The sequence below is a fragment of the Corapipo altera genome, unplaced genomic scaffold (assembly GCF_003945725.1).
Source record: "Corapipo altera isolate COAL_440 unplaced genomic scaffold, ASM394572v1 51, whole genome shotgun sequence".
Classification (NCBI taxonomy): domain Eukaryota; kingdom Metazoa; phylum Chordata; class Aves; order Passeriformes; family Pipridae; genus Corapipo; species Corapipo altera.
Window position 1 is genome coordinate 11504587 of NW_020884892.1, and position 25968 is coordinate 11530554.

The 25968-nt window shown below is 37.1% G+C and overlaps 1 protein-coding gene across 5 annotated transcripts in view; it reads left to right on the forward strand.

Moving 5' to 3' along the window:
- TRPS1 (transcriptional repressor GATA binding 1) overlaps positions 1 to 25968 on the forward strand; it is a 211438-nt gene that overhangs the window by 109746 nt on the left and 75724 nt on the right. The gene's annotated exons all lie outside the window — the stretch shown is intronic.

Here is a 25968-nt window from a genome sequence, read left to right on the forward strand (position 1 = left end):
TTCAGACACCAGGTACGCTGGTCCGTAAAGACTAATGGTGGAAACAGAAAGAACCGAAAGGGTGATAAATTTTATGTTTTGTTCTGTCTTCAAACATTTGTGTGATTCTGAGTCATTTAATTTGCCTGTGCATCACTTTATCCAGCTAGAAATTGAATGTTTTCCTTGTGGTTCTCCCAGAGTTTTCATTCTAGCATGGAAATCATCAAAGTAATACAAAATATTTTTTCATATCCTTACAAATGAAAATTGCACGGCCTTGGAGGCCTGTTAATTTATACAAGCTGAGGATCTGGCCTAGCACAGCCTAGTGTAGCTTAATTTGCAGACAATCAGTGTTTGGTAGTTTTTTTCTTTTGACTAGGCTGTCTGTTGAAATTTCTGCATGTTTTCCTGTCACTTTTCCAAGATTTCTACTATTTTGGTTTTTTCCTACCATCCTTATTGAACAAAGACAGGGAAGTATCTAATAGATTAAAGTGAAGTCTAGTAACATGGTTCAGTGGACTAATACTTTAATCTGTGAGACCCTAAGATCAAGTGGACTCAATTTCAAGCCCTGCCACTATTAATTTAACCATTAGTAACATTGCAGGTACTGAGCCTGAAGTCTGCAGGTGTTTGCTTTTGGTGCACCTTCACCCTCCTGTAATGCAGTCTTTAATGCAAAGAGACGTCTTCCTGATTTAAGGCATGTCTGTTAAAATAATCCTGCCCCAGCAGATCATGAGGTTGATCTTTTCTAGGGTCTCAGATCTCTGCAATTTTGCAGCCGGAATAACCGGTACAGCTCCATATAACGATTTTATGTATAATTGTAATGCTGCATGGGATGCACTCGTGTTTATGGCTTTTGCTAAATGTTCACTTTAATAGAGTCTCTTGGGTCGCCTTTTAGATAAACTTATGTCAGAGTTGCTTCAAAATTAATTGACTGATCATTTTCACAGCAAGCCAGATGGGCAAAAAGCGGGCTCCTGAAAGATTACAGAAAGCTGCACAGGAGGTTAAAACTGGCAACAACTTTACTACTGTGGTTATAAGGTGCTTCTGTAAATTCCTTTGAATTTGTGCTTGCTAGATCCCATTTTTACCTTCTTAAGTAACTCTTTGTCTGGTTAGTGACAAAAATGTGTGACTATGTCAGTATGAGGGCTTGCATGGATGTCTTGAACATAAACATGCTTGAATGTGTTGCTTTTCTGTGTCATGTCTCTGTTAACACATGCAGATTCATGTGAATTTTGCATGTATGTAGTGTGTGTGTACAGTAAGATAACTGCAGGAAGTCTACATAATGGAAAACATTAGTTTTTGACAGATTTTTTTTTTTGAGTCCTTTCTGAGGCTTCACAAGTAATTATTTGTCTATTCACAATTCTCGTTCATGAGCAGATGCAATAATATTATCTGTATAATAATATACAATATTATTTCCTTTGGGGAAAAGATATATTTGAAATACTTTTAAAAGAAATAAACAACAAGACTTGTAATTAAGTGTTGCTGTTTTAAGTGAAATTGGTTTCAACCATCAGCAGCCTGTCCTTCTCCTCAGCCTTTAGGAGACTGCTGCACATGATGAAAAGTTTAACTTGTCAAGTATATATTTAGATGTGAATTCAGAATATCAAGCTCCATGAGTGATAATTATCAGCACCTGGAAATAATTTGTACCAGAGAGTTAAGAAATGAGTTTTCCCTTTCTATAGATAGGGAGTTTTTAACCTCCCAGTCACTGGAATACTCCCCTGAGCTTACAGTGACATGGCTTGTGGTTCATTCCCACTAGTAAACATGGCACCAAGCAATTAGATTGTCATTAGAAGATGAACATTAGCTTTGTAAAATCAGATTAAGAATAAGTTGAGAACAAATGATCAGCTAATGTATGCAGTTCATAAATACCACTGTACACACAGGCTCCAAAGCGGAGACCATTGAAGGCAATGGAATTTCTTTCCACTGGCTTTCAATAGCCACTGGCTCAGGCTCAGATTCTGGTTTTCCTTTAATTTTAGAGCATTCATTCTCGAGAACTATGAAAACTTTCTAATTGGATAAAAGTTGCTCCTCCTCCAAAGTGTAAAATAGTAGGATGTTGTACTGGAAGCTCTACAAAGACAAGAATTAATTTATTCTTCTGACCTGTAGGCAGCCTGACCCCAAAACAGGCTCTTCCCGGATCACTCTTCTGCTTCCTTCTTATCGGTGTACAGATACCATCTAAGCGATTTCTCCAGTATCTTCAAGGCTGCATGGTTATTGCCTAGTTAAATATAATTTTTCCCTACTGTTTTAAAATTAGTTTAGGTAAGAGAAGGCACTATCAGAACCGAGTGTATATACATACATTTTGTTGTTGAGAGCAGCAACCCTGCAACACATACAGACAAGGAATACTCTTCAAAGGTGTTTGGTTTTAAAATTGCAGGCGACAGTTATCATCTGTATTACTGGGAAAAGGAGCAGAAATGTTGTAAAGATTCATCTAAACATAGTTCATATAAGTTAAATATTTAGTAGATATTGTAGTATTACATCATTTTTATAAATATCTATTAAGTACAAGAAGTAACATGTAAATAGTATTTTAAATTATTTAATATCACTTTATAAACTATTTATGAAAGTATTCTAATTTGGTCAACAACATGGTTCCACGACAAGATAGGAATTTTAGGCAAGATTTTTTTTTAATGAAAATAAAAAACAAAAGAACCATAGAATTGAAGGAGGAAAATAGAATCTGTCTCTAGAAGAGTACTTGTCAGTGCTTGGTTGAAAGTAAATGAACTAATCCAATATTTCATTCTCTGAGAGTGATGAGTTACGCAGAGTAACTAAATTATGGGCTTTTAATTGTTACTTTCTTTAGTCTATTATATGAACATTTCATATAATTATGTTTATTAGATAGTATAGATTTAGCTTAATCTAGGAAGTATATAATGGAAATATAATTATAGACAAGAAAAATGGATATTAAGCTTATGTAATTTTCTTTTATTGTGCTAAATGTTTCTGCTATGAAACTACTGAAATTTTTTGAGTTTAGAATTTCATCAGTTTTAATGGGACTGAGTTATTAAACATCTGCCAGATTAGGACCATCATATATAATTTTAGAATCAGAGACATAAACATCATATGAACTACTCATTTGAACACAGTTTTTCATATGCTAAAATATTTGGATGAACAGGCATTATAGAAAACTTGTAAGTTTGGGTACCTGAGTCTCAGAAGTGTTGAGTACTACAGTCGTGTAATGGTAGATATGCACTATATTTTACAGCTCTCATTAAGTTGTTACTGGGAAGTAATTGGAAAAAGGTGGCATGTAGATATGACTTTTCTTCACAAGATATCTTTTTCTTTTAATATGATTCAGTCCAAATTAGTTAGGGATTGTATGACTTGGGCAGTGTCTGAAATATTTCTGTTGTTGATTTGCCAACTTCTTGCTTTCTTGCTTGCTTTCTTTCTTTCTCTCTCTCTTTCTCTGTTCTTCTCTGTCTCTCCCTCCCTTCCTCTCTCTCTCACTTTCGCGCTTTTTTTAAGAGAAAAAGAAACAGGGAGAAAGAAAGGGGGGATGGGAAGGCATGAATGAGAGATTGAATTTGGGAGTGATCTTTCTCTTGTTACATGATGTGAAGCATGTGTGGGAAATGTTTTCATCTTCAGAAGTCATTTGCCCCATGCAGAGAATGCTTGAAATGAAAATAACTTTCCAAATTAAAATAGAATGTGTAGTTTTTTATTTACAGACACACAGAGACATAGTCACTCCTCTTATACGCATAGACAGGACTTACTAGGGAATGCATTTTATTTGATCTTCTATTCTTGACAAATGCCACATTTATAAGATATTATTTGGTAAAATTTAATGCTGAATTAGTCTATTTCATTGAAAACATTTGTGCTTTTATTCTAGTTTATGAATCCATACTTGTTTACTGTATGTGGGTTGTATTTCATGAACATTCACATCCAATCACACCTCCTTCACCTCCAGTGTCATGTTAGAGTATCACAAGAAACTGACTGCGTGACCCTCCTTCTTCATGGAGTCACAGATATATCTTTTTCAATCAGTATGAATAACTCCGTCTTGAATTTCCCTTTTGCTCTCACTTTAACTAGCATTTTTTACGTCTGGGTGAATATTTGCATCTGTTATTGTTATTTGTAAAACTTGAGAACCAAAAAGTTTCAGCCAAAGCCTTTAACATCCGGTCAATAGGATTGGGAACTTGGATGCCTCATGTCCCACATCTCCAGGCTCAGCTTTCTGGCTGGACTAGGTATTTCCTTCCAGAATGACTGAGATGTGTCTTGGGACCAGTAGTCCTGCTATTTTTGGAAGTCACTTAATGCCTGTTGTAGTCCACTGACAAATGGCCTTCTTGGCTGTTTTCAACTGGCCCTACTTCTTTAATTAGTCTTGCTGTAATGTCACACTTCAACTTCTGCAATTGTTCTCTGCCTTTCCACGCTGAGGAGAAGCTTAAGCTTTTCTGTGAGAGTCTGGCTGCTGACATTCAGTGTGTGTAATTTCCACTACTTTAAGTCCACAGGATTCCTGTCTTTGTCTGTCCAGGCTCTTGTTGACTTTGTAAGAAGAGAAAAAGGGAAAAAAAGGTACTTTGATAAATACTGAGTGTAAAAGACAGTGTTCATTGAAACTGAATGTTCCTAGATTTACTTAAAAAGTTAAGTATCTAATATTGCATAGAGAATTCTCTCTCTTTTACAGTTACTGTATTTAAGATTTTTCTGGCAAAACTGTAGATTTTTTTTTTTGTAAAGCAAAGTTAGATATATAAAAAGTAATACAATAGTATATGGTTATTATCTTGTAACCCTATCAAATCTGGCTGAAAGTTCAGGTTTTCTGTACAGAGCAAGGAGATAACTTCAAAAGCTCAAATAGTTTGTAGTTTGGAGAAGCAGTCAACTGAGAGAACTTAAAGATCAAAGACAGAATATCTGATTTTAATGATGCAGAACATATGCTTCACCAAAAACCTTTTGGATTAAAAAAGTTAATGTAATCAAAGAGAACTGAACTCTTTGTTTGGATCTAAGACTCTGTGTTGAAGCACTCAGCACAGTATCCTATAGTGTGCTGCCACAGTAGTTGTGTATAAGAAGTGAGTTAAAGCAAAGTTAAGAGACTAGTGAACCTGGTGCTTGGCAGCTTTTGTTTTGAAGATCTAAAATATTTTTGTTGAAGAGCCCTGACGAATCTTGAATCTACAGATAGACTTAAAAAACATGATTGTTCTTTGTGAACTTGATTAGCCCTATTCAAAACTAAGAATCCAGGAAGTTCCTCTGGAGAGTATTTGATTTACAGTGAATGCATACAAATCTCCCAAGAAACAACAAAAAAACCCAAACCCACACACAAAAAGAAAAAAACCAACAGATAAAGAAACACAGACATAGCTGTAAGAGGGAAAAATTGCCTGAGGGTCGAAAAGTTTCCTTTCATTACAGTTTGATAAAGGGAGATAATGTAGTCCCCATGCCTGGACAGAACAGCATTGATAAGATCAAATTCATGGATGAAAAAGATATTAATTAAATTATAAGTGTAAAGAAAAAAAGAAGTACTGATCAAGGAAGATAGCTGACAACTCTGTTTTGCAGTAGCTTCTCAGAGTCTCTTCCAAAGTCTCTTGAAAGCAATGGAAGCTTTTCCATTAATTGCAATGAGGTTGAATGAGAATCTGTAGGAAAATATAAAATGTGTTTGAAAATAAGGGATGTATCAACAGTAATGCATGCAGTGTTTTGGTTTTATGTGCATCTAACTGTATATATTTATCTATATATCTGGACTTTGATGATCCTTGTAAGTCCTTTCCAACTCAGGATATTCTATGATTCTATGAAGCATTGTATGCATATCTTCAGCATTATTTGGATTGCTTCTATTAAACATACTCTGGAAGCACCAGCTTGGTCACAGTTGTCACTTGCCAGAAACAAGCAACTCTTACTAACGTAAAAGGTTACTTTTTTCCTTGCCATCCCTAGCATCTGTTTTTCTTCTAGCTCTCGTTTCTTATTTGTTGTGACATTGCTTTTTTATTCTTCTTGTCTGTCTATGTATTTCACTATTTCTGACACGTTTTTTGGAAGACCTTAGGGGAAGAAAGGATTGTTCTCCCTATTGCTCCCCCTTTCCTAAAGCTAATAAAGATAACTATTTAGGTTGATTTTTCCTCCCACCCTGTTGTTAGATTTTGATCAAGACCAGTCCCAGAGTAATGTGAATGGCTGGAGCTCCATTTGCCTTGACAAAATTAGGCAGGAGTATGGGATTCAACTCTGAACCACTTAAGTCATGTAAATGGAAGCTGTGCTTGTTACGATCTGCTAGTTTCTTTTTCTGTGATATTAGACTCATTTTACAGCTACAGAAGCTGACCAAGGCCAGTCAGATAGAAAACCAGTCAAAGGTAATAGAAATGTTCAGCACATTTTTATTGAAGCATTTTGCGGATGCAGGCTGACTTCTAGATAACTGCAGAAGTGTTTTCTGCTCTCTGTTGTGACTTTCAAGGTTAAGGAGTAGCAAAATCACCATCAGGCCCATTTTATATTTCCTGGGTCGTTTTGCATCTGATCTTTTGAGCTGTCCTTGGCTTGAACACACCTGGTTTGCAAACAGGCTAAAGCAAGACAAAAAGATCCCTTTGATTTTTATAGATGAACATCCCTGCGTGTGTGACTGGGCTTATCATGACATAGAGGTAAACTGGTTTCAGGCACGAGGCCTTTTTCAGAGGGAGGCCCTGTTTGCAAGCTGTTTTGTGTAACAGGAAACCCTTGGGGTTACTCCTCTCCCTCTGCTCTTCTTTGCTGGCTTTATTGCAACTGAGTGAGATTAATAGGCAGCTGAGAGCAGACTCCACTACAGGTGCCACCTTCTCCCTGCTGTTCTCCAGGACTATATGTTACAAGTTGTCAGGAAAGCAGTGTATTATGCTCTATGGAACGTCATTGGCTTTGTAAGATATACTACTTATATATGGCAGCCCCTGTTGGAGAGCAAAACTGTGCTGTGAGGACTTTGTGAACCCTGTTCTAATCCTGGAAGAATTTTTAATCTTCAAAGGAATGGGACTCCTAATGTAACAGGACAGATTAGGGCTCTGATAATATTCATGTTAAGAGAGATTGTGTTGTCTTGTGTTCTGGACACCTGAAAAAGTCTAGTTGCAAGAATCACATTGATCAATAATTCTAGATACTTGCTAACCTTCATAGTGGCAGGTTTTCAGTGGCTGCTCTGTCATGCTACCATGGTATGTTCTTGTCACACAATGGAGCCCAAGACGTTGGCTTGCCTATCTTTGCCTCTTGAGGCCTTTCGCAGTCACAGTGGAGTCCGTTCTGGAGTCTCAGTGACATTTACCCCATCTTTGCAATCACTTTTTGGTGATGTATAAAAATACCTTTACTGCAGGAGGCTAGATGCTTAGATGGCTACGAGTTTTCTGCCTTCCACCTCCCTTGAAATTAGAAGTCAGGGTTTTTCTTTCCGAGATGACCAATGGCTGTTTCTTCAGTTGCTCACTGACTGCTGGCCAGTGAGTGTATCTAATACATTGTCCTTAATTGAAAGCAAATGTCAAGTTTTTTACAGATAATATGGGATTTAAAGGGTAGCTTTTCAAAAGCAAAAATGAGATCTGCATGTTTGTGCCACTGAAGTAACACATTTTCTAAACTATGAGTTAGACCCATAAGGGTCTGATTGCATCTCAGGTGTCTCTGTGCAAAACTAGCAATGTCGCTCTTGTTCCTTTGGCCTGGGATGGCTGTGCCAGGTTGGCACCCTGACCTGTGGACAGGCTCACTCCTCCTTGGTAAAGCCTGTTGTGCTGCAGCCACCTTTCTCAGGCCTTGATTCTCCAGCCTGCAAATATACTTATGTTTGTGTGTCTGATTGCTCTTACTCCAATGGAGGCTGCTATTCATCATCCCCTTATTTAGCCATCTGTGTGTGTTAAAAACATGATTTAGGTGCAGTGAATGACAAATAGCAAGATCTTACTTGATGAAAAGTAAAGAGGAAATCACTGAATTTTGAGACTCCTGTACTGTTGGGTCGTGATGATGTTATTCATCAGATAAAATAGTGAATCCAAAATATGATTGTGAGTAGGACTCAAAGCATTATTTCACTGCTGAAGCAGTATTTCACTGCTAATGCACTGCAAAGCATTATTTCACTGCTAAAGCAGTATTTTCCTGTTCGTTAGTTTCTTCGTTTAATTTACAAAATATATAGGCGTGGGGGTAAATTTATTGCAATTGCCAATGAAACCACACAAGGAGCCCCATAAGAATGTAAAAGGAGTGCAGTTCCTTACAACAGTGACATAGCAAAAGCCCAATTAATCAGTGGTCCTTTACAGATTTTAGACCAGAACTGGCATGCTACCAAACTGCCCTCAGAAGAGGTCTAAAACAGCTCAGGAAATGATTTAATGGGCACCTGGTCACAGATGTGTTCCTGCCAGACATACTGTCTGCAGTGGTACATCCCAAAATGACCCTATAAGGTCTGAAATGCAAGGAACATATACAAAAGTTCTTTTTAGATTTGGAGAGGTAATAAAAGAAACAACAAAAACCCCAAACCCAGAAAAAATGTGCTACGTAGTCTTCCTAATGTCTAACTTTCCTATTAATCATCCTGGCAAGTACTCATGTTCTTTGCTGACGTTTTGGTTAGTATTTTGTCATTTCTCTGATCTTTCGTCAGATCAGGCTATATTTTGTTTATCTTGATGTCCACTTATTTCTTACTGGGGCTTCAAATATTGCAAAATAGCAGGAAGTAAAGTTCTTTCTCCTGGCTGGGGATGGTTGCAAGTGTTCATCTAAAACCATTACACCTGGCAGTGGTAGTTGATCCTGGCAATATAAACTGCTAACAAGTTACCTGATTTTGCTCTACCCTTTTTGGAGTGCTCAGGGTTCTGCTGAACAATGATTTCATTCTCTGCCTCATACTGTTTGATATAAAATTGGTGCTCATAAATTTAGCACCCTGTTACTGACTTTGCCCAGATGATGGAAACCTGCAGTTAGGAATGTTACTGGTATTGTTGTTTCTGGCCAGATTTCAATTGGAAGGGGGGGTGATAAAGTAGCTCTGATTTTCTTGCATAATTTCTTTTTGCCATAATTAGATCCAATTGTTCTGACTTTTGCATGTAGTTTAGGAGCATATATAAGATCACTGGCAATTCAGAAGCTCTGGCTAATTTGAGTTTTAAGGAAAATGTTTAGAAATGTGAATTGGTATAATTATCTGAGTTAAGAATGTTTCCATTTGGTTCACTTTGAAATTTCTACTGTGGTGAGACTTCAGTGAGGTCAGTTTCACATTTCTGGTAGGAACTTTTAGATAATAAACTAGAGAAAACCCTCAAGAAATATGAGAAATATTTTTAGATAATAGACTGAAAGAATTGTCTTTCCTAATTGTTCAGAAACGTAAATAATCCTTATTTAAATATAAGAGAACTGCCATAATTCTGCCTTTACTAGATATTTTTAAAATATCTAGATAAGAATTAATTTGCAGGTCTAATTATGACTTTCTTACTGTTTATTTCTAACACTTCAGCACATTTCAAGTGTAGTACGTATTACTTGACTTTCTTATCAATGTTATTCCTTTTCCTAACCCATCTTCTTCATAACAAGAATAGATGCATGAGAGTCCTCCTGTTCTCACCTCCACACTAAGAGAGCTTTTACAGAAAAGACTGCAGCTATGTGCAGTGAGGAGCTGCCTTGCATGATGTTTGTCCTTAAAAGAGTGGGTATCCGACAGTACAACTGGCAAATGTTTAAAGAGGACCTTTGACGTTGCTGAAAACAATCGCAGTTAATTTTTTTGGTGACACTTATGGAACACTTTAGGATGAAATTTATCTTACCTGATAATAATGTTCTGGTATTAGTAGCAAAAGTATACTGCCAGTGAGTTAAATGGGTCCACTTGATGATAAATAGATGAGGGTAGGCATCTGTAGAAGATGATTCCACTCTGGGACAGGTGGTGTGTCTGGTTCCCTTCGCTGACTGTGGAGGACAGCATTATACTCCCAAGACATGTTGGATGCCTACAATCTACAGCAGGTGGAGATGTGAAAGGAAGCAATACATGCAAACTAAAAAGCAGAAGCATGCAATCTTTATCATAGCTGTTTGTGATTTATCCTGTATTTACACATTCCCTTTCTACTCATCCATTTCCATGAGACTTATGTGAACCTACTTGTCCATCAACTGTTTTCCAGGGCTTAGAGAGAAGGATCTCTATTCATTCTCTTCTACCTCCAAATTACAAGACTGAGACACAGAGAAATTGTTGCTTTGTATTTCCATATTTTAGGTTTATAGCATGATACAAAGGTTTTTGTCTGTTGTGGCAAGCTGTAGGATACACGGAACTGACTATTGCATCATTCAGATGGAAAAACCTCATTTTGGGTTACAAGTATCTAGCATTTCCTCTAATCTGCGCAGTACTTCACATAAAACCTATAGTAAGCTGTCTGCATGGAAAAGCTCACAAAACTGTTTCTATTTTTTGTGAAAGGCAGGTTGAGAAGTGTGAGAAAGAGAGGAAGGGGATATTACAGTTTTTTTTTTTCTTCTGAATCCTTTTTAAATGGTTTCCTGGTAACACAAGCCCTTGGTGTGGCAGATGGATTTTTATGAGAATTAATTGCAATAATATTCTATAATACTGTCCCAAATGTTTTCAGAACCCATTTCCTCCTCTTTATTTTTTCTGATGTCTACTACAAGGGCATGTCATAAATAAATATAGCAGGAATATTTTGGCATGTAAGTAACAGAACTGATTTTACTTTTCACTTTCACAGAGGAATAAGTAGGAGTATTTAAAAGAGGACTTGGCTGCAAATACCATCAAGAGGTTACTGTAAAGGAAAAGTTTGTATTGCCACAACAGGATGGGTTACATGACCAAGCTGCACTTTCTGGTCTGCCATCTGTGATTCCTTGGGACACTGAGAAATGACGCTGGGGATAGGGGTGGAAGAAATCACTCAACACAATTTGATATAATCGCATTAAGACAATGAATATGAAGTTCCTTTGCTGTTTCCCAGCTGCTGCTCACATGGTGCTGGGAGCTGAATGCATCCCTGCACCATCTCTAGCACTGACTAATGGGAGGAGAAGTAAACACAGCACAGCCCATTCTGATGGTCCATGTTGGTATTGTATCTTGGTAGGGAATATCTTGTTCAGGAGTCTCAGTAATCTAGACAAACTGGGCTGATGTGTGTCTCCATTTCAGAATAAAGGCATAAACCTGTGGCTGAGTGTTTTTCCCTGACCTGTAGCTTTTGCTCTTGGAAGCACTCTTCTCTTGCTTTTTCTTTGGTTTGGTTATTCTGGAAAGATGAGAATTCAGAGCTCCTAGTATCTTCATGTAAAGTTGATGACGTTCATCCTCTTTGATGAACAGGACATAAAGCTGTAAATGTTGTCACAAAATGAAGGAATCCAAAAGCAAACCCAGCTTTTAAAACATGGTCATCTGTATATAGGCCCACACACAAGACTAGCAACTAAGAGAACTTATTGGGGGAGGTTTAAACTGGATTTTGGGGAAAAATTTCTTCACTGAGTGGGTAGTCAAGCATTGGACAGACTGCCCAGGGAAGTAGTGGAATCACCATCCCTGGAGGTTCAAAAAAATGTGTAGATATGGTGCTTTGAGATGTTGTTGACCTTTTGAAAGACATTTACCTGTTGGAGTGAGTACAGGGGAGGCCACAAAGTTTATCACAGGAGTGGAGCCCCTCTCCTCTGAAGACAGGCTGAGAGAGCTGGGGCTGTTCAGCCTGGAAAAGAGAAGGCTCCAGGGAGATCTTATAGCAGCTTCCCAGTACCTAAAGGGGACCTACAGGAAAGCTGGAGAGGGACTTTTCACAAGGGCATGTTGTGATAGGACAAGGGGGAATTGCCTTATGCTGAAGGAAGGTAGGTTAATATCAGATATTAGGAAAAAATTCTTTATTATGAGGATGGCGAGCCTGGAACAGGTTGCCCAGAGAGGTTGTAGGCTCCTTATCCCTGCAGGTGTTCAAGGCCAGGATGTATGAGGCTCTGAGGTCTAGTGACAGGTGTACCTACCCATGGTGGGAGGGGTTGGAGCTGGATGGTATTTAAGGTCTCATGCAACACAAACCATTCCTAATTCTATGGCTTAGTGGTGGACTTGGCAGTGTTGGGCTACTGGTTGGACTTTATGATCTTAGAGATCTTTTCCAACCTAAACTTTTCCATGATTCTGTGATTTTTGCCTCTTGTTTTTCTAACTTCCAGACTTTATTGTCTTCCATTTGAGACATATGAAATTATTTGTCTGTGTAAAAACTTCTACTTCTGAAATAATAAACTGACACAAACAAGTTGACTTTTCAAAATTTTTCAGTACTAACTTGTTTAAGATATTAATATCATTAATATGATTATTATTTTTATAATAATTAATTTAGTATTAGTATACAATAGTTATATATTATATAGCATATGAGATAAATAATAATATAATTAATATTATTAATAGAAACACAGAGACACTCCTCTGGTATAAAGGCAGTGCGGTCACTTGGCACCTTCTGTGATAATGGAATATTGGAAAATATGAGAGGATACCAAGGCATGTGCATCTGAAAGCTGGTTGTGAAGAATTTGAATATAGTCACAGTTTCAGTATCAGTCGCTACGGTGGAAGCAACAGAGGGAAGGAGCATGTGTTTTTCTGCCATGCTTTTCTGGCTGGGTTAGATGGGGTAGAGGATACAGCTTTTGGGATTCACACACGCTCTGGATCAGAACAAGCACCTTTTAGAACCTGAAACCAAGAGAAATTTCACCTGAGTGATCCATAAGTGGCATACGGTGCACCCATGGCAGCGCAGCAGGGCAGTGAGCACAAACACAAAGGAGGGCTGAGGCCCATCATTGGGAGACAAATCATAAATGCTGTTTGAAATGCTGAAAGAGGCTGCTAATGAAACCTCACTGTCCCAGAGACCACCTTTGTGTTGAAAGCAAGGGATTAGATAAATTGGAAGCCTCATGGAGTTATCACCAGAAGGCTAGTAGTGCAGAGAGAAATAAAAACTTGTGTGAAATTTGTTTTTATCTAAATTTGTAGAAAAACATTCAGAACACCACTTCTTTTGTCTTTCTGCTTTCAAACATTGCTCTGTGAGAGATAATTAAACATCTTTTGTGAATTTGCTTCAGGAAATATGAAGTTATTGGTGTGATAATGTGTGTGCTTTATTGGCTTCTATAAGCAATTAAAAAAATCTAGATTTAGGCATTTTGTTTGTTATTATTTATTAATAGGGTTAATTATGGCTGTGAGCCATGGAGTGGCTTTCAAAGATTGTGTTGATTGATTATGGTAATATATCTAAGTACTGCTTAACTGAATTTTTTGATATTTTGTTATTCTTTTTCCCTGAAGTTAAAGATCTATTTCATTTTATACCAGTAAGAATTTGAGCTTCTGTTTACTGCTCATACTTCTTTTTCTGACTGATATAAAATTATCTGTTTCATCTGTGGCTACAATTTTTTTTAACATTTTGTTGTTTTACACTTGAGTGTAAATTTGTGTGTAGAACAACTGTTTGTTATCAACTACTGTCTGTATCCATGAAGTGAATAAAGGATTATAGGATTTCTTTCCTCTTTCTCAGCTTGCCCCAATGTGTGTTCGAGCATCAGGGCTGACCTGCTATTAGGTGGTATCAATAGCTTGTGTAAGTGCTTGAGTGAAAAAACACTGTTGCAAATAAGAGTTAAATGCAAATACACTCAGTTTCTTTACTTGCTTCTGAGACTTTTCCACTAGGCTCAGTGTAGTGAGGCTTTTGTGTGATCTTGAACACTGGCTTTGCTAATCTGTGATGTGAGAACACTATCTTATTCTGGAGGAAACATCAAAACAAACAAACTGGCCTTCCCTCCTTACTCTGCCCTGATCTGTGGAGCAGCTGTTCTGTGAAGCAGTTCTGTGGAGCAGCGTGGTTGGGTTGTGGAGCAAAGTTACTGGGGTCTCCTTTTGTGCATTAGCTTTGCTGTGGACAAGGACCTTTGCACCAGCAATGGGAAGAGGTGGATTTGCCCTAATGAGGTTTAACAACTTCCAGAAAAATAGAGAAATAAGTAGTCAGTTTTAATTTAACAATCATGCAGCTTCTACCTTATTAATTTGCTTACTCAAAAAAACTGTTTTCCTAGAGAGTACCTATGCATGGGATCCACATAGGTATTATTGCATGTTTACGTATTCAGGATCCAAAAGTGAAAATGCTGCATCTGTAACTGTCTCTAATTGTGGGGGCCATTTTGACTATTGAGTTGTGCAGATAAACCTGCCTCTGCCATTAACTTGTTTTCCAAAGTATGCTGTCCATCTACTTCAGACTGTCTTAATGCATGGCTTGGCTTCATTGTGTAGTACTACAGATCAAATAAAAAGGGATAAGTGCCTAGGTGACACAGCCCGATTTACATTTTGGGTACATTTATTTATTTCTAGCAGCTAGATGTTGCTTTCTAGGTTGACCTGCTTATTGATTTGGATTTATATAGTTTCTATGCTATTATTTTGCAGATGTCTTCTTGTCTTCCTTTCTCTCTTTCTATCTATCTTGCTTTATTTTCTCAGATTTTTTTTTGAGTAGGAATTATTTTCATATTTAATGTCACTGAAAAAATAAGGCAAATATATATACTTCAGAGGTTGCACAGGTTAGAAATGGCATGTAAGACATAAGGGCTGTTAAGTGAATTCATAATACTCCTCTGTGTTTTCTACATGTACTATATGTGATTTAGGAGTATTTCCTCATCCAACTTTTACATATAAGAGACACATCCAGGTTTTTATCACTGATTAAGTATCATGCAGACCTTCCAGTGTTTCCTCATTGTTTCAGGACTTTTGTGTTGACTCTCCATCTCTGACATTACCTAGACTGGTCTTTCAGTTATGGAATCAACTTACTTTTTCACTCTTCTGAAAACTGTAACGGAGAGCAATTGGTTGGCATAAATGATATTCTGGAGCCTGAAAAATGCTAACAGATACAACATGTAGGGTTGATGAGATAAAAGGAGAAACCTGTGTATTTTTTTAGTGATACAAGAGGAGGCTCATTAGAGAACACTAGTAGCTTTGACCATGATTTGTAAGGAAATAATAGCAAAAGGCATCTTGCAGTTTCTGCTTCACAGGCAGTATGATTGAAACACATTTTTAATTCCAACTTCTGCATTGAAATGAGATTAGTGTATTCTTTGTATTAAACATCTTGTGATTCTGTAACCTTTAGAACTGAAGTTGTTTGTTCAACACTACTATTACACTTAGTACTGAGAGAAAAGTTTTCTCCTACTAAAACTCCTACTATTTTAAGAATAAAGTTTCTGACATTTTATTGTCTGTTGCTGTAGGTAAATGACTTTGTGTACGGCGGCTCTGTAAATACTGTTCAGAAGCATTCATAAGGTGCCTTGCTACTGAAGTCACCTAAATAGGTTGCTGACCTAAAAGAACTATTGTTAGTTCGAAAGAGGGATTATGACACATCCCTTCTATCAAAGCATTCCTTCCCCCGACTACATTTACTCCTGATTTTTACTCTTCAGTATGGCCTTATCCATCTCTCACTGTAATCCTTAGAAGATCCTCCTTGGCATCTTTAGCAGTTGAATCAAGTTTTGTTTTCATCTTCCTTATTTGCATTCAGTCAAAGCAAATGCAGTGCTTCTTGCTTCTGGCTACTAACAATAGCCGCTAAATCACTGCAAAACAATGTTTGCTTTTTGACCAATTTGCCTACAAGACATTCTTTGGAACAAAGCAGATATGCTTTTTAGTGTGTTATGAAGATAACACAGCAGCTGTATTTGGCAAGGGTGTACTGGTTTAAATATCAGTGTCTACCAGACTAGAGGATGTCAAAAAATGGGAAATAAGTATGACCATAATAGATGACTATGTAAACCATGGCTTATCATGAAACATGCAAAGAAAATACTCTGGATCAACAGAGGTTTGGTTTGCTTATGTCAGGGAACTGGTGTATTTAACTTTCTATATTGCTTTGACCTTGGCTTGCATACAGTGTTATTGCTGGGTATGGCAGCCTCTGTCACTTTTTCAGATGTGTATTTTAACTCAGTATGAGAATTGAAAGTGGATTCTACCAAAACTTCATATTTTAAAATAGAGAAATTTGTACTTTTATTTTGAAATCAGATATTGACTTCAGCAGTAGGTTAAATACTGTAAGAATACATAATATGGCATGTTTGGACACAAACTTATCTGTGAAGCTTTTAATTTTAATCCTAAAATTGATCTTTCTCATTCTGCTTGACTTAAAAAGTCTATGTATTTAGTAGCATGGTTGTTTAGTTTTTCCTGCAGTAATGTAACTTACAGAAGTACCAGAATATATTTTGCTGTTTCTCTTCATCCATTTACATCCTCTACCTCTGAAGCATTGATCTTCTTCCAGTTTGAAGTACTCTGTATTCTCATGCCTGCTAGGCATTTCATTTTACCAGTGTTCACATGAGGTTGTCTTTAGGAGAAATCATATATTAATAATAACAGCAATAATAAACAACTGTTGGACTATGTGAAGATCTAGCTGATGTGTACAGATGGTCCACTTTTCTCCTTCTGCATTGCAGCCACAGAAAGAGGTAAAAAGTCTTGGGGAAAAATTGTTTTAAAAGCACCCCTTTCATTTACATTTACATTATGATAATGAAAACTTTACAGCCCAAGAAAAATCCTTAAATTGTAGAATCATACAATGAGTTAGGTTGGAAGGGACCTTAGAGATCATCTGATGATGAAAAAAAGTATAAAACGTGAGGAGAGATTTAAGCAGCTTGCAGCCTTTTCCACAGAAGAGAACATTCCCATGCCGTTAAGGTGCAGTGGATGTTTTAATTATTTTTTTTTTTAGGGAATACATACATTTCTGCTGCATCCCTCCACAGCATGTTGAATTCAAATCAGTTTTAGTGATGTGAATACTTGCTGACCTAAGACAGCAGTTAGGAATATTTATCTAAATGGTAATAAGAACCTTGAAGAGTAATCTATGTTAATGTTCAAAATACTCAAAATCTTTGGCTGTTTCATTTTGTCTCATTCTGGTTATTAAAACTAAGTAAATCCGTGAGTTTCCAATATAATTATTCTAGAGAGAAAGAACAGAATTTGACACTAGTTTCTGTTAGGCAAATTTGCAACTTTACTATTACCATAATTTCTGTCCAGTTTGAGAGTTATATACAAATTTATATATTTAACCACAGCTGTTGAACATCAAACCCTGATAACAAAGTGAACTAAGGCTGGGAAGTTGATGAAAGGCTTCTGCAGGTGCTGGGTCCTGCTTTATGACCCTCATTGGTAGAACTGAGAAAATGTTACCTGGAGACAGTATTAGAGCTTTTAGAATATCCTTTTTTTTTTTCTCCTAAATTGATTCTAAAACGTAAATAAAATAAATATTAACAGAAGACTAAATTATAAAAGTAGTATCACTTGAGGCTGCAAGTTTATGAAGTTAATTCATCCTTGCCACTGGTTTGTGTAAAGTGTTAAGTGAGTTTAAACAGAGCAAATTATTCTCACCCTGTGTTCTTGAAGGAAAAATGGGAAATAGAGTGCTACTGCATGAGTATCAAATGTGGAGTGCTTGACTTACTAGATTCAATAACATTCCCTTAACCATTTGTTATATCATCTGGTAATCATAATTAACGTACCTTTCATGTAAAGTCTGACTTCATAGGTAAATAGTGGAAGGCTGCAGAAAATGAGCTTGAGTGCAGATGTTCAGTGGGACATTAGTCTGTAGTAATTATAATGTCATTTATATAATATGAAAGCTTCAAAAATGAAGGATTTTCAAATATGTTTATTTTTCTCTTAATATTTTTGGGTTTATAGAAATTTTATTTACCTTATCAGTGTTAGTTTTTAAGGTACCTATAAGCTTAATAGTGTATTATGACATTGACAGGTATTCTGACATTGCTGTCAGAACAGTTGTCCACTAGGGCATAAGCATCTAGAAAAAGATGTCCTCCTTTATTGGAAGAGAACTGTTATGAGTGTTACTGTATTTTTTCTGTTTGTTTGTGGTTTATTTTTTCCATTACATAGTTCTTCTGTCTTGAAGAGCATTGAATTCAATGCATCAGTGCAGGGGTAAAGGCAGTACAAAAAAAAAAGAAACAGGCCTAGCAAGAATATTCAGTTGATTTTAAACCAATATGTCTGTTATTAAAATAAGTGTAGAAATCCAGTTGTATCTCTCTATTATCCTCTGTAGATATGTCTAGAGGAAATGGAAACAGAATTCATTGTGAATGTTTCTAACGCAGAAGATACAAAGACACAGACTTTACATCTAAGAGAATGAGTGAACTTAGAATAATGGATTATAAAGATAGTGTATATGGGTTTTATATACATGAGAGCAATTGTGTTTCTGGGTCAGGCTATGCTTTAGAAAAGCTTCAATGAAGTTAAAATGTGTATGGACCAGATTTTAGTCTTAGTTCATAAACTAGCTGGGTTCATCCAGAGTAGTTCAGTTCATGCAAAACTTTACTTCTGCTATTGAAACTGCAAAATGACTTTTGTGTTTTATATGTACTGTTCCAAAAGAAACCAGTTATATGTGCTATAATAAATACAGATTATGGGATCATGCATATTACAAAGTCATCCGACTTTTTATTCCCAGAGAATTAATTACATCTCATTTCCATTTTGTCAGTGTCATTTCCCATATGAAATAGGAAACAGAAAAAACATCCTTTTTTGGATTAAAGTACCCTACTTCCACATATTTCCTGTTGGCCACCTATGGCAATTACAAGAATTAAGTAATTATTTCTTAATATAGAAACAGATTAAGTAGCATAGTCTGAGAAAAATGCCCTCTGTTATTACTATAACCTATTCCTTCAGAGATAGCCTATCATCTGCTATGCACAAGGGGCCATAAACTGATGGCAAGTAAGTTCCAATGAACACTGGCTCTCATATGAAAAATTTGCTTTAGAAACTGTATATAAATTTTCTTTTCATTAACACTGAATATGGGTCTTTGATTTGTAATGAGGTCAAAGGCATGAGAAGTAATTTACAGTGTGCATAAGGAGTTAAGGGACTTTTGTATGAAGTAAATGAGGAAAAAAATCCCATAATAAAAAATTAGTGGCTTCACCTTTGGAAAAATAATGATCATGCAGTATATGGCTTTCTAAGCAAACTGTAAGTTAATATGTCTTTTATTTGCAGTGAAATCTAATTGAACTTTGACATCATAACAGACACTTTTTAAATCTACCAGCGTAGGTGTCACTTACAGAAATACTTTAAGTGCTTCTACATAACAATCTAATTAAAAATTAAGATGTTATCAAAACTAAGAATTTCATATTCACTGAGATATGTAGTAATATTACACTTAATTTACCACAGAGAGGGAGAAAAACTCAGCAAAAGAGGGCAGCTAATCCAGAAACTGTATGGTTCTGCATTTAATCCAGGGAAAGCCCTTTTAGAGCTCGAGATGGGTTCGCTTCTGCTTGGTTGTTGCATAGTTGCAGAATCAGAAGCTGAGAATTTAACTCTACTGTATAATAAAGCATCATAACCTCAGGGTCTGACACTGCATTTCTGATAACTTTTGACACCCCCCCCAAAAAAAGAGAAAAAGACAGGATAGAAAGATTCAGGAAAAATCTTTGGTGCAGGAGGAAATAAACATCTAAGATTGAGAAGTTCAACAAATGGCGGCATTACAGCAAGTCCAGTTGAGTGAATGAGTGGCAGAGGAAGGCCAAAGTAGCGGATGTGGAATTAACTGAGTAGAGCCAAGGTCAGACTTCAGTGTATGACTTCATGGAAGGGAATTCCAAGCCCAATAAAAGCCCTTCTTCACAGGAAGAAGTTGACAGCTGGGGATGCTGTCATCTGAAGAAGTTGGAAGAACTTTGTTGAACCTAGGAGACTAACTCCCAGGAAACTGTTTCATTACAATTTAGGCGTTAGAAGCAGCAGATTACTCAGTACTGGAGAAAAGCCCGATGTACCAAATGACTCAAGAAGGTGTCTGAGCATTCTAGTAATGCTCTTTTTTTCCACTAAAAGGAGGATAAGTTTCCTTCATGTAATGACCAGACAGAAAGGCTGAGGTGCAAAGAATCCTCCGGCCCCTGTTTGTTATTCATTTCTCATTCATAGGTTGATGTTTGCTTAGAAGATCTGCTTATTATAAATCTAATGCTCACACTTCAAGATACTAAATGTTTGCTGCTTGGCAAAATGCAGTTTTAAACTTAAATTAAGATGACCAATTTCCATTTTCACTTAATACAAACTCCAGTAGAGGTGCAAGGAAAACAAGATAGAATTTATATCAAATATTTGTCCTTTTGGTTAAATGAGCTTCACGCACCAGCTTCAATATCTTCTTGATAGCTCTGTTGAAAGTCATGGCCACAAAAGCGACCTAAAACCCAAAGAAGGATTTACTCAGTAGCCTTCTTGATAGAGTGACGGTGTCCGGTGTCCTGGGCACCTCATTAGGAAAACTGTTTCCCTCTTTCTTACAACAAAACACTTTCTCTTCCTGTAATGCGTGGGCCCTGATTCAGGCTTTGCTTATAATTCACCCATGATTGTCAGTGCAAGTAGAGACTTTTGAGGTTATATTTGCTTAACTCTTTAGTTTGCATGTCAAGATAAGAGCCTGCAGAGCGACATGAAAACACAGAAATGGAAAAAAAGAAAGGAGGGGATACGATGTGCAGATATAAATCTTCATTTCTTTTTCTTAAACAATTTGTCTGAGAAGACATGTTTTTGCATATTTTTTACTTTATTAAAAATAGATGTCTTCCTCAGAATAAGAAAAATAATGGAAGCTTCTGTATTTAGTAATAGAGTAGTTCAGTGTAACATACACTTTTGCTGATTCAGGAACTTAGATTTCAGAGCTACTCAACTGTGTGCTTTTCAGAAACAGGAACTGTGCAGATTGTAGGGGAAAATGTTTACAAATTGCAAGTCAAGAAGTTGTCTTGGGTTCTTGGCATGTACAGATCATTAGTGATCAAGTCAAACGTAACCAACAGAACTTGCCTTGGTACTACTTTAGTGTCATTTTGATATACTGAATGCTTATAAAGATCAGGAAATATCTTTGTGATAGGATGCAAACAGAGATTTCTGAACTACAGCAATAGCTAGGGACAGACAGAAATCTTGGGTTTTTTTTCTCATTTTGGTAAAAAATGGTGAGAGAGTGGAGGTTGGAAGGCAGACAAACCTCTGCCCCCCGACAGTGTCAGCTCCCACAGGCAGCTGAAACCTACCCTCCCCCTGAGGAAGCCACGCAGCCCCATGGGAGGATTTGAAGAGTGCAGCTCAAGTAAAATATTGGTATGGGGGATTTAAACTCGATTGGTAAACATGGTAAAGTAATGTAACTGCACTAATACTGGAAAATTGGGCCAAAGTAATAGAATCCACATTCCTGAATTTTTGTGTGGACCAAATTCATTATTATGACTTACAAAAGATTTTAGTTCATTGTCCAACTATAAAATAAAATTATTGACATCCTTTGTGGTTAAAATTAGGGTTTATGTTTAGTCCTTCTGCAAATCAGCTACAGGTTAAACACTGAGTATTACTGCAATATTAACTTTTTTTAAACTTAGATAATCAATTTTATGTTTGGTTTTTTTCCTCACTATCATTATAGTGTTATTTAACAAAAGCAAACATGTCATTTAAGGCATTAAAATCACTTGGCTACCTCAGAAAATAAAGTTAGTCCTTCAGCATATACATATCTATCCACACAGGTAAGTTATAGACAGCAAGACTGTACTTACTGAGATATGTTCTGCTGTTATGTTTCCTCTGTTAACTGTTGCTAGATCACATAAACTCACCGTAGCGAGACTTTAGCTCAGAACTGAAAACCTATAAATGTTACTTTAGTTACAGAGTCCTTTGAGGTTGGGTTTGTAGAGCCCAAAAGAGGACCCGTGGCAGTACCATAAGCTGTGCTTTGCTATGTTTCTGTAAATGATGCAGGGAGCAGCTACAGATGCAGATGCAAATACTGTCAAATGACCTGGAGCTCTGTGAATGAAGCGTGCATGGCAATAGCAGAGGAGAGATCAATAGTTAGAAACAACAGACTATGAGGAGTGAGAGGAAGGTTCTGTGGTGTGAGGGCCATCTCTGTGCCTCTAGATGAAACAACCTTCAGCCGAAACTCAGAGAAAACTGTGATTTCCAAAACAATAGGGCATACAAGAAAAGACATAGGGCTTCTGTTTCTTGTGCCATTCAACAAGATTTAGAAGGAAATGCAGCCAGAATTAATGGTCATTACCTGATGAAAACCAGACATCCTTGGGAATGGGCTCATACAATCCAGGATAAGGCTAAATGCAATTAAAAGGACTCCACTGAGGCCAAAATGGCAGAGGAGCCAGAGGAAACAGATGGATCTTGAAGTATGGAATCATCATCATGAGGGAAAAAAAGTAAAAAAAAAAGTAAAAAAAAAAAATCTAGGTTTAGTAGTTAAGACATAATTGTATTTCCCTAGAAAGCATAAACAACTATAAAGACAAGACAGTGGCAATCACTTTTTTGATGTCTTGTAAAGAGGGAATCGGAGTTACTTTTCAAGTTCTTTTTCTTAAATTTGTTTTTTAGGTAGTAAAAGAGTAGTTGAGCAATTTTAAAGAATGATTCACTTTTTACAGTACTCATTCATTTGTAAGGGAAGAATTTAAAACTACCCCACCTTAGATTACACTCACAAAAGTGTTTAAATATTACTTCTTTGTAAGTAATCCCATAATCATTGTAAAAATAAAGCACCAGATTCTCCTTTTCCAATTTCATTTAGACACTTGAAGGATCTTTTGCAATAAATTTCACAATACAACAGGGTCTTCATCTGCCTGAAAGTTAGATTCAGAGGGTTCCCTCCGTTCACATCACTTATATTGCTGTGGCATGTGGGTTCATAAGCCCTTCTACATACGCTTATGTTAGAACCAAGAACAGTTGTGTAGATTAGGACAGTGTGCTTCAGTAAATGCTGGTGGAGTGAAATACAGTTAGCCTAGTATCTATGCAGAATTAATGGGTGGTTCCATTTAACACAGGAGAAAACACTATAAAATTATTGTTATAAGCCCTGCTGCTCAGACTGAAAATGAGGTGAAACTCTATTCTTCGTAAAAATGTTGCTATTTATAAAGGCTGAACATGGGAAAAAAAAGGTTGTCAAATTACTTTTGAAAAGCTTTATGAATTTGCTTCTGATAAGCAAATGGCAGAGTGACAATACGATTTAGTAATTTATCCAGTATATTAGGATTCATGGGCTACTCAGAAGTTTTGCCCTCAGGCAAGACCCGTAGTAGTTGCAGGGAAATGATTTATGCATTGTAATAAATGTTACTGCTCAATCTGTTTGCTTGTTCAATGGTTAAAGTCCCAAAAGAAAAGTTTATCTCAAATTAGGACTGGCATGCATTATCTGTCAGCTTTATATAGTACTGTAAAAGTCATTCAGCTGACAGAAATATTAGCAGAATGTTTTATAGATTTTTGTGCTGGATGAGTCTTTGCATTGGTGAGGAGAAGCGATGAGGCTGTAGTACTGTGCTACAGGATTAAAGTTGCGTGTAGATGAGAAGTTTCACTCAGTGGTTCACTGCAAATGAACATCTGGACTGCATATTGGTTCCATGTGTTCAAATGAGATCAGCCCAAATAATGACCAGAATCAATCAAGCTTCAGCCTAGATGTACACTGGTACTGATTTGTTAGACAACCAGAATTGGCAGCACCTTGCATAATTTGGCACCAATTGACAAAGATTAGACTGTTTTGGGGCCTGACCAGTTATTAATTTGAACACCCCCCCTCCCAAAATATTTTGCAAAGTACAATCAGCTGTGGCTTATTTGTCCCTGCCCCCTCCTTTTCATACCAACCCTAATTGTTTTAGACAAACAAGTGAGCTTGTGGCCTGTTCACTTTACACAGGAAGACATGAATTCTTTGATCCATACAATATTCTCTAGTTCAACCTTGGAGCTATTTACTGAGGAGATTTATTTGCAGACAGACAGTAAAGCAGCTCTTTACAAATGGAAATGAATTCAACTTCTTTGGTTTTCTGGCTTGAGTTTCTCCCCTCCCATAGGATTCGTATCACAAAACAATTAATAGATACCTGCACTGGTTCTTGTTTATTGGAGAGGAACACAAACAACGGAGTTGAGATCACCCAGATGCTGTAGAGTTTTTTTCAAGCAGTGTGTAACAGTCTGGATCAGAGCTGGGCCAAGCACGACATGCCCAGTTTTAGGTTTTGGACTAGAGTTCCAGTCCAGACAATTTTTACCACATCTCACCAGCCTTTTGACCAAACCTTGCCCCCATTTTCAAATCACTTCAGACAAAAACAGGAAAAAAAAAAAAAAACATTAAAAAGAAATAAATTTTGTCTTGTGTTTCTGTGAATTGCAGGTTCACAGTAAAAAAGTGGGTTGGATCAAACCTCAAGCACATATTTGCACAAAGTACTACAGCGTTTACTTTCACACAGTTGCAAAGGGACTGTCATTCACCATACTGTCATTTTTCTAGGAAGTGTTTTCTTTGTACTTTGGCTTAAGAAGAGGGAGACAGTCAGGCTACTGAGACCTGAAAGTTTCTGGTTTGCCCTGGGTGAATTGAGTGTAAAGCAACTGAAACCAGTGAAATTGCAGTGATGCTGAATTGTTGCATAGGAGAAGAGAATCTGACATTCCTCACTGTTGATCTACTGGCATATTGCATGGTGCTTCCTTTATCCATTATAAATTCAGAATTGGCTTTATGGACCCTGGGAATAATTAGGATTTTATAGCATGTACTCCCAAGAATAATTTTTATATCATTACATGAGACACTTTTAATTGTTCAGTAATTCAGTACATTCCACTCCCAAAGGGTCTATTGCTTTCTTCAGGGATCATTTCCAGAAATGTGACTTGTAACACCCTTTAGGAACACAAAGTAATTTGGGCTAGAAAGTAAGGAAACTGAAACTCCAGGTGGAAATTAAATAGGTAAAAAGTAATTACCTGGTCAGGTCAGAAGGGTTAACCCTCCCCTGACACAAACATGAGGGAATCTTTAATGATCACAGGTGGTGGAATATTTTTCTGACTCAAACCAGGAGCGAGACGTCCAGCAGACGAGCGGCCCCTGATAGCATGCTGAGGCTCTGGTTTAGTGCTGACCTGGGATATCATCCATTTCTGCTGAATTGGCTGTGATTTCAGTCGTGTGAGATCAGAAAACAGGCAGAGAAACGTGGCGTACCTCTAATGCCGTACCCTGCTGGGTGTCTCAGCATTGCGCAGCAATCTTTCTATCCAACCCTTGCCCCTGCCTGACCTTGCATTGCTTTTATGTTCCAGTGAGATCAAACAGGGTGGCACAGACTGACAGGAATGTTTGTTTTGCTTCTGTGAATGGGCATCACTTGTGATTCATGAGATTCACAGTCCTGTGCTGTAGGAATAACTGTTTGGTACGGAAAAGAGTAGTATGTGTTGGTGATTTGACTTGCTTTGCTAATCTCTAACATCTATGATTCATCTGTTCTGGGAAAATGATTACAACATTATCAGGGATCTTTGAATGCAAAACATATTTTATCATAACTAGAAAGCAGGTTGTGTCAACCATACTTATTGCATTCCTATGGTGCTTTTTCCAAAATAAA